General features: G+C 43.6%; 5 non-coding genes across 5 annotated transcripts; 1 reads left to right on the forward strand and 4 right to left on the reverse strand.

The window, feature by feature from the left end:
* Positions 1–1,061: 1,061 nt before the first annotated feature.
* Positions 1,062–1,135, reverse strand: trnan-guu (transfer RNA asparagine (anticodon GUU)). Its single transcript has one exon. It is a non-coding gene; the product is annotated as a tRNA-Asn (tRNA).
* A 2,029-nt stretch (positions 1,136–3,164) lies between these two features.
* trnas-uga (transfer RNA serine (anticodon UGA)) lies at positions 3,165–3,246 on the forward strand. The gene has a single exon. It is a non-coding gene; the product is annotated as a tRNA-Ser (tRNA).
* A 665-nt stretch (positions 3,247–3,911) lies between these two features.
* On the reverse strand, positions 3,912–4,022 carry LOC128764391 (U5 spliceosomal RNA). Its single transcript, XR_008415757.1, has one exon. It is a non-coding gene; the product is annotated as a U5 spliceosomal RNA (small nuclear RNA).
* A 430-nt stretch (positions 4,023–4,452) lies between these two features.
* trnam-cau (transfer RNA methionine (anticodon CAU)) lies at positions 4,453–4,525 on the reverse strand. The gene has a single exon. It is a non-coding gene; the product is annotated as a tRNA-Met (tRNA).
* Positions 4,526–9,259: 4,734 nt separating this feature from the next.
* trnar-acg (transfer RNA arginine (anticodon ACG)) lies at positions 9,260–9,332 on the reverse strand. Its single transcript has one exon. It is a non-coding gene; the product is annotated as a tRNA-Arg (tRNA).
* Positions 9,333–9,732: the final 400 nt, after the last annotated feature.

A 9,732-nucleotide genomic window follows, 5' to 3' on the forward strand; every position in this document is an offset into this window, starting at 1 on the left:
AGATATCTTCAGATGGTCGGGGAGGACAAGTTCAGATCAGATTGAGCACCAATGCTTGATACTCTCCTCACAAACAGAAGAGCTCCTCAGAACTAATTTTATAAAGCTGGCCAGCACAAGACATATAGATATAGACATTCATACATATATCTGCATTTATTTCTTTCCAAGACAAACCAAACTCTTTAAATATCAGGAAAATTTATTTGTGGTTTAAAAGCTTCCATGGAGAAAACATATTTCTGTCCTTTCTTTGGTGCCACACTTTATGTTACTGGAAAACAAAAATCTTACATTTTCTTTGTTTTTGATGCTCATAAATATTGTATGTGATTGTATGATGTGTGATGTGATGAATGTCTTCTGATTTCAGAAGTTTCATAAATCTGAAATAGATAGTACACTGCTATCAGACCCGAACTAAAGATCTTCTCGCTGGTTACACTGACACCAGCTGTCTGAGGCAGTGGTTGATAAGTTGACGCGTTTATTTAGACTGACACAGGTTCGACAACAAAGATATCAACTGAATGTTAGAGTTCTTGCTTGGCGTGTGAGACGGAGTGGGATTTATGCCTTCTCTCGAGTTAAGGGAGTTTTGGAACAGGTGAGTCATAACAACAATCTGTCTTTGAACAACATCAACAAACCATAATGATGGTAGCTTTCCCATACCGGCAGTCGAATCCAGGCCGCCTGGGTGAAAACCAGGAAGCCTGACCACTAGACCATATGGGACTTGTGGGAGTCGATGTCTATGCCTCTGTCTATGATCATGGGACAAGGGACTGTGAGGATATATTTATAATAATAATCATAATAATCGAAGATGATCGCAGGTTCACATATGTTCATGGAAGGATGGTTAAGAGTCGGGGTCTCCAAATTGACACCTGATTGGTTAAACTGTGTGTGTTTGGTTGGCTGGAACAAAAACCTGCAGCCCTTTCTGGGACAGTTTGGTGACCCCTGTTTAAGAGAATTGTTTTTTTGGAGATGAACATCATGCCTGTCAGAGTGAGTACATGAATGAAGTTTTCACTGCAAGATAAAGCAGGTCACGTCCCTGGGTGGGCTCGAACTACCAACCTTTTGGTTAACAGCCGAACACGCTAACCTACTGCGCCACGGAGACATGCAGATACACAAGAAAATGTGGATCTGTGAACGTTTTTCAGTTTTCAAGGTTTGAAGATTGTGCAGAATGATTGTGTGATTGAAGTAAGTCATAACTATGTGTTTTTCAGCAAAGAGAGAGTGGTAAAGAAAGATGGTAGCAGTGCTTTAGGGAATAAATGAATAAAGAGAATGAGAGCAAAAAGTTCCACCATTTCATCTTTGCATCGACCAACACTGTCTTCCACTTCTTTGTCCCAAACCTCATTGTGCCGATCACATGGACATTGTTTTGTCACATGGCTCACATCACGTAGTAGTGTTGCAAAGCTTGTGTCCCAAACAGTTGTACATAAATATCAAAATCTGAAATCTTGTCTCAGTGTTTTGCATTCAAATCTCTGTCAAAAGCACGTATTACACATGTTTAGTCAAAGTCCCAGCACAAGGTCAGAAGCTCCAAGCTAATAGTCAACGCTGGTTGTCCTGGGCAAGAACCAGGAAAACGACAACCTATGGGACAGGAGTCCACCCAAATGGGTGGACCCCTGTCCCATAGGTTGTCATGATAATGATCATGGTGACTGATCGATCGGAGCGTCCCGATGTGGTTCCCATACCAGGGGCCAAACAACGACACCATATGGGACGTACCTGGAATAAATGACGTAGTTTAGGAAAAGGGTGATCACATCATCAACTGTAGCAAGGATTTGGAAGTGTAAAGCTGTCACAAAACTGGAGTGAAGTTTGTGATCCAGTGCTTCAATATTTCAGATCATCTGTTCAGATGATCTACACAGATGAGACACTGGAAAATTACGCCTGATGTTCCAGAATGCAACCTGATTCATCCAAAACCAACACAAACTTTTCACTTCACCAGCTTTCTGAAACAATTGTAAGGCTGTAACTCCATCAGGCTCCATGTTTGCAGTTTGGCTAGTCACAGCTTGGTGAGTCCATCCACTACTACATGCCTTTCCACCAAGCATTACAGGTTGGGATGCAGTTGAAAACTGTGTCGATCTCAGGCAGAAGGTTAGGAATGAAGAAGGTCACAGACAAGGTCACAGATTTTTGTGTTTTGGCAGATTTAACTGGTGAAATTAGTTCAAAGTACTCACTATATGCTTTGCAGGTGAGTCGGCCATTTTGGTACAATTACAAATCATGATGAAAAAAATTAATGAAGAACTGAAGGAAATGAATGAAGGACATTCTAAAATCTTTCGGACTTCTGAGTCAGTAGGAATCCAAAATAGGCAAAAGAGCGAGTGAGAGGGGCGAGCAGGGCAGACATCACAACCTTTAGAAAATGAAGCTCAAGTATTCCCACCCACATTCATAACACTCACACTGCTATATTTTGGCTGATGCAACAATTTATGTACAGAGTGGAACTGAGTAGATACATATCTTGAGCTGACATGGACTTAAAAAAATAGAGAAGCTGAGGGGCCGAACTAAGTCGGCCAAAAACCTCATCTCACCGCATGTTTGTTCATCCGCTATTTTCGATTTCTCTTTGTGAAAGTGAATGTTCCTTGACAGGAATCTGTGCAATGGTGTTCTTGTGTAAACAGTAGCTTCCTTCCAAGCAGTTAACCTGGGTTCAATTCTCAGTTGTTTTTGCCATCTAACCATGGATAGCAGAATATTTGTGCCTCAACTGTCAACACCACAAATGTCCTATTAAGGCTGGACGTGGACGACCAACACGTAGGTCTCAATGGGATAAAAATCAATGTCTGCCTCGCGTTGTTGGAAGGACTCGAAGCTACAGGGGAAATCCCCAATGGATTTCAGTTCCATGGCCTTCATCACTCGTGCCTTCAGTGGATTTGTGAATGGTCAGAAGAAACCAGTTGTTTGAATCACGAGTGAATGGAATGGGCTACGTGCAGTGGCTGGGAATCGAACCCAGGTCAAGTGCTTGAAAAGCAGCCATCATCATTGTTGCTTGAAAGATGAGGAAGAGGTGATGTGATGAACTGATTTCTAATTCACCCAAAACTAAATTCCTGATGAAGTGGCTCAGTAACGTTGTTGTTGTGGCCGACTGGTTAAGTCGATGGACTTGAAATCCATTGGGTTGTACCTGTGTAGGTTCAAGTCCTACCAATAACGTTGGTGTGTGTTTAGGATGCTTAGGTCATTTTGAGTCTGCAGAACTGTCACATGACAATAGTGTTGTGCGTTGAGGTGGAATATGCCGCATGAAGTGATGTTGTGTCCACCAGGAATCGCTCTGTGGAACCGTCACGTAACACAGTGTGTGTGACTTCATTGGTCTTCAGCTGACTGGAGTTCAACCAGACTGTATGCCGTGACGGTCCAACAATTCAAGGCAGGGTCTGATCTTTTCATGCAGTTTCCTCAAAGTATTGGGTGAAACCCTTTGAATGCAGAAATCAAACATTCCAGTCCCCTGGGGAACGTACGGGCCGACAGCACTGTGAAATCACCAACCAATCACCTGCCCTACTAACGGTGAGGTTCGTCACGGAACCAAAGTGGATCTTCTTCCCAGGGTGGACTCTAACCACCAGCCTTTCCCACAACAGCCAAACGTGCTGACCAATTACGTCACAGAGACATGAGAATCTCTACAAAAAGAGAGACACTTTGAGAGCAGGAAGACATGTTCTGAAAACCATGGAAATGGAGTGATGGCTCAATTGAAGTTAGACAACACACTCTGCTGCTTCGTAGATACACATCTTGGGAATAACAACTCTGCACTTGCGATACAAAGTCGTTAACCAGACAGGTTTCACTGAACACAATAAGAAGCCCTACAAGAGCAGGGCATCAAAAACTAGTATAAGCTCATGTTGTTCCTCTCCACGGAAATCTTTAGTAAAAGGCGAAAGATTTATACGATCTGAAGAGAAACATGAGCGAACTACTGACACTTGAACCAGAGAAGGAGCTGTATTCTTCCACATCAACCTTTAACTCATGGTGTTGTTCAGCCTTTGAGCAAACCAGCACTTCAAGACAATCCTCTGAACCATCGTTCCAATAACATCTGTGAACTGGTGATCGTCTTCTGTTGTCAGTGACCTGTTTTGCACACATATAAGTGATCAGAACACAAAAGAGAATTTTCTCATGTTCTGAGTCGTCCATCCTACATCGTGCTGGTCTCGGTCACAAATATCATCCACAACTTTCCTGATGTTCGGGAAGAGGGGAAAATGGACACATATCGCTCCGTGGAAACACCACAAATAAAGGTCGTGCTCGGAGTCATGTTGCAAAGCTTGTCCCCCAAAACAGTTCAACGTTCATGAATGGAATGGAAATCCATATCACTTTTCAAAAAGAAAGTGCCTCGTGTGAGGCTCGAACTCACGACCTTCAGATTATGAGACTGACGCGCTGCCTACTGCGCCAACGAGGCCTGTGTGCTCATAGAAATGCAGCATGACTCAGAGGAAAGGCCAAGTGCATGGAATGGAGACCCAATTCTTTGGTAGAAAATACATGAAACAACATTCCCATCCATGAGGAGGATTGCGAAGAGACATCTCAGAGTAACTGCAACTCAGGACCTGCAGTGTTAAGGCTGGACAATGAATAAGTTCAAGAAGAAGTGTGATGAAAGGAAAGAATGTAAACACGTTACTCTTTCTAAATCTGAACCTTAAATATATTGGGAACAATGCCTGCAATGGACTAAGGGATTATTCTGGGAATTATTCCTGAAGGTCTTTGTGGGCAAAGAGGAAATGGCAGTGGCGGGTGTCAGGGCCTGCAAGGCCTTCTCTGCTGCCTAAAAAATATCTGAATCACACACTGATGTTCATTGTATTTTGTCCATGGATACTTATTAAATAATTCCAGATTGTCTGTCAGCTTCCTTTCATTGCTTTTCCCATGGTTGCACTGCTTCCAGAGGGGTGTTTTCATATTTGAGCATTTAACCAAACCACATTTCAGCTATTATCTGTTGCCAGGTTCAGAAATCTACTTGGAGGCCTCATCATCAGTTCTGCTGGCTCTGTAGCATAAAATAAGTACTGTTGCTTTAGCCAGTCTAGTTAAAGAGTCTAGTCAGTTTACACAACTTTGTGGTGATGAATTAATGCAACAATTAAATGCATTGTGTTAAATCTATTTATCCTGTGAGTTGATGTCCTGTTGTATGGTCGATATATACTTTGTTAAATTATCACCTACATATATATGTTTACATATCAATGTATGGTTTATATTTTGCAGACATTCTGTAACAGAAGACTCATCACCAACTGCTTCAGTGCCACTTCCAGGAGCTGACCAGAGGACCACTACCACAGACCACATGTTTTTGTCGCAGATGAAGCGTCTCCTTTGTGAACAAACAGTTATCAGTGCACCACAACTGCTCATTCAAGAGTCACCAACCTGTTTAACAGAGCAAAGGTCCTTGCATATTATAATTCATCTCTGCAATAAAACAAAGCTGTGTTCAACTCAGTTTGTTGACATTTGATTGATTTTGATTTTTTTCTGTGAAGCCATTTTCCACAAAAACAAATGTTCAATATCAAACTCTTTATTTGCAAAATATAAAATAACTCATTCATTTATACTCATCCAATACACACAGAATCATAGTCAGACCTGAAGTAAACTATGTAGGTGTGTTTTGAAGGATCTTCCCAGCAGGGACGAGGGTCAATAGAGGGGGAGGAAAGGGGGGCGATGTCTGGTTCCTTTCATGAGACTGTGGCTACAAAGGAAATAAATGAAGGGTCCAAATGATCCCAATTTCAGTCAGCTGTTGTTTTGTTTGATAAAATAACTAGTAAATGATGTGATCTTTTATTTGCGTTGACAATATCTCCATTGAAGCAACCAGGACCTTGAAAACTATCTCATCTTCTGAGCTGGGTTTGTGGAGGGAGTTCATGAGTAGATGCTTGAGCTCAGCATCAGCATCCGGGGACCCTCCCTCAGTTGCTCTCTTCCTTTGGTGTCCTGCACATAATGGAGGTTGGAAAGTTGGAGGAGACGCAGCAGCAGCAGCAGGTGAGGCAGGAGGAAGGCCCATCCTCATCCTCTCATGAATGACAACAGAGTGTGATGACATCATTGTACTAGCTCTACACAAAAAAGCGATCCAGAAAGCTCTATATGTTTTCTTTAATATTTTGGCAGCATTCAGATCAGTTTTAAGGTTGGGATGTGCAATATCCTGTCATTAAAACAGTAAGTCAGTGGAGAATGAGGCATGTGATCTCAGGGGCTGGTGTTATGTCACAGTGGCCACTATGGGGATCGAACCCATGGCCTTGGCGTTATTAGCATCACGCGCTAACCATCTGAGCTAACCGGCCAGTGGCAGGACTTATTGTATTGCTGTTCTGGAGATAAGGAGAGGAGCGAGGGAACAAGTTGAACAAATAAAGAAATAAAGAAGAGGAATAAATAAAGAAGAGGAAGATCACCACTGAGGTTCACAGATGACGAAGGAGAAGCAGTATTTTTTTCTTTTCATACATTTCAGGTGATATTATCATGGGGTCATTCAAGGCAAGCAAGCTGAAGTTGGACTCAACCAGCAGCCCTTTCTGGGACAGTTTGGTGACCCCTGTTTAAGAGGATTGTCCAGAAGGGAGATCAACATCATGTCTGTCGGAGTGAGTACATGAATGAAGTTTTTACTGCAAGATAAAGCAGATCGCGCCACAGAGCTATGCTACTATGCTATGCTATACCATTGCAACAACGCAGTGATTCTGGACCTCTCTAGTTAAACTAGTCAATAGTAGTATCATGTAGCAAGGCCATGGGTTCGATACCCACACTGGTCACTGTTATATTATATTTGCAAAACTTCCCCCATTTCATCTCCGTAAATCAGCAACTCAATGCTCATGCCTCAGTGAAGCTCCTCATAGAGGAAATGCCTCTCCTCTTCTGTATTTGCCTGACACCAGCCCCTGAGATCACACGCCTCATGCTCGACTCACAGTCATTTTACTGTGCAATCGAAAATAAATGTTTTGAAGACTGGGATATTGCACATCCCAGCCTCACGACTTGAAAAACTTTAGGCTAAGGCTGCTCAGTTATCCGGGTCATCACGCAGCAAAGGTTTGAATCAGGTCAACCGGACTAGTAATAGTCAAAGAAAACGTTTGGCCTCCTATCCAGGAGGCTTCGTCAGTTCTACTGAGCTGGGTTGGAGTTCAGGCTTATATCAGGCCATCTGAATGGGACAAGATGTTGATGGACAGGGGTAGAGCCAATCCAGTGTGATGGGTGACAAGAGTCAGCATTATGCTAATGGAGATGTGTTAATGGGTCCCCGGCCACTGGTCATGGGTGTTGATGGGCCATTAATGCAAATGCTGAATGTAGCCCAGGTGGCAATTGGGGCTATTCAGATGATGATGCCACACTGTACAGGTGTGAAGGACCTCTCCAAGCCTAGATCAGTGGCTAAATCTGCCTGGGGAGGGTGTTCAGGACAGCATTGAATGAGGATGATCGATGGTGTCTCAGTCCTCCACCTCTGTTTACACAGGGTTTTTCCACTTTGACAAAAATGGCTTCTTTTACGCCTCTTTCAAACCACCGGTCAAAATGTGAACATTGCTGTGTTCAAAAGAGTGTTTCTTGTCCTCTCGATTTAAATGGACTGCTGAGTCTTGTCCAGAGGAGTTGGTTCTCTTGTGTTGGACCTTTTGTTTGATGAGAGCTTGTTTCGATTCTTCAATGTAAAGGTCTGGGACTCTTGGCTGCACTGGACTACATAAACCCCATTGCTCCTTTTGTGGTGAGGCGTTTTGTCCTTGGGATGGACGAGTTTCTGTCTTAAGGTGTTGCATGGTTTGAACTGAACCCGGACTTCATGTTTGCTAAAGATTCTTCTGAGTTTCTCAGAGACCCCGGACACATAGGGAATAACAATGCCGTTATGGCGCTGGGCATTGTTTTCTTTGTCCTTTGTGTTCCCTTTTGATGTTTTGGTCAAGGCCATGTTGAGGTAACCACATTTTTGAAGGGTATTTCTGATATGCTCCTTCTCTCTCCCCCTAGGTGAGCTGTGGTTTTGGGCTTGATGTTAGTTTTTGTTCTAGTGGGTGATGAGAGTCAAACTGGAGGTATTGGTCTGTGTGTGTGTTGGTTTCCTGTACACTTCGATGCTGAAGCTCCAGTCTGCTTCAACACAGTCCAGAGAAGGTAGTCTGTTGTTTTCCACATCATCTCGGGTGAATTTGATGTGTCCGTCTACCAAGTTGATGTGTTGTGTGAAGGGTTCCACTTCATCCTTTTAGATTAGGACCCAGGTGTCATCAACATATCTGAACCAACAGCTGGGTGGTGTGCCCTTGTAAGAAGCCAAAGCAGTGTTCTCAATGTCTTCCATATTCAGGTTCGAAACTATGGGTGACACTGGGGAGCCCATTGCACAACCGTGTTTTTGTCTGTAAAGGATCCATTGTATTGGAAGTAAGTGGTGGTGAGGCAAAGGTCCAACAATTCACATATGTTCTCTGGTGAGAGACTGGTTCTGTCAGGTAGACTGAGATCATGGCCGAGTTTCTTTCTTACCGTGGTGACCGCTTCGTTGGTGGGGATCCATATGAAAAGGGACGTGACATCATATGAGACCATGGTCTCATCCGCATCTAGTTTAGTTCCCTGTATCTTTCGTGCAAAGTCTGTAGAGTTGATGATGTGGTGGGTGCTGTGCCCTACCAGCGGTGCCAAGAGTGGGGCTAGATGTTTGACAATGTTGTGTGTCACAGAGTTATTGCTCTGCGGTTCACATATGTCTTTGTTGTTTAACAGGCTTTCCATCTTCCTGTGATAGTCAGTTGTGTTCATAACCACCGTGCATCTGCATTTGTCTGCCTGTGGGTTGTGGTCTCTGGTGTGAAGGACCTGTTGTTACGGGACATCAGTAGGAGGAATTTCCTTTGTTGTCTGGTTTTGCCCTTGGTGTGTTGTGTGAGGCTGATTGGCTGACGCACCATTTGAATCTAAAACCTTCCGTGGGGAAGGAACGAAAAAAAAAAACAACAACACAAAAACCTCTTTTTTATTTTGTTCTCAGTGCAGCACAGTTTGGTAGCACGCAGTGCACAAACATTCTTCCCGCGTTTTACTTCCACATCAAGGATGAAAGATAAGATTAGCTCGAGCTAGCCAGGAGTCGAACCTGGAATCTCCTGATCCGTAGTCAGGCGCGTTATCCATTGCGCCACTAGCCCAGTGTTCTTGCTCAATTCCATATGAACTGACCTGAGTGAAAGTAGGGTATCAGATGCCTGAGAACATTCCAAAGCAGTTCAGCCCCAGTGCCAGAATGAAAAGACACTTTCTGTGCTTGGATCCTTGAAGCCTTGGGTGAACCACCTCCTGACAATGGTGCCTCCACTGCCATCGAAGTTTGACTCGCTTCGCTCAATATCCTGAGGATATTCCTAGTTTCCACAGCCACTGAATCAGGTGCCCGATGTAAATTAAGCAAACTGCATCAAAAAAAAAAAAAAACATCAACTACGCGTCAGGGAATCGAATCGCAGTCTTCCACGTGACAGGCGGAGATACTGTCCACTATACTAACAAGGACGCTGCTTAATCTCAGGGCCATGGGTTCGAGCCCCACGC

The sequence above is a fragment of the Synchiropus splendidus genome, chromosome 8, assembly GCF_027744825.2.
Source record: "Synchiropus splendidus isolate RoL2022-P1 chromosome 8, RoL_Sspl_1.0, whole genome shotgun sequence".
Lineage (NCBI taxonomy): Eukaryota > Metazoa > Chordata > Actinopteri > Syngnathiformes > Callionymidae > Synchiropus > Synchiropus splendidus.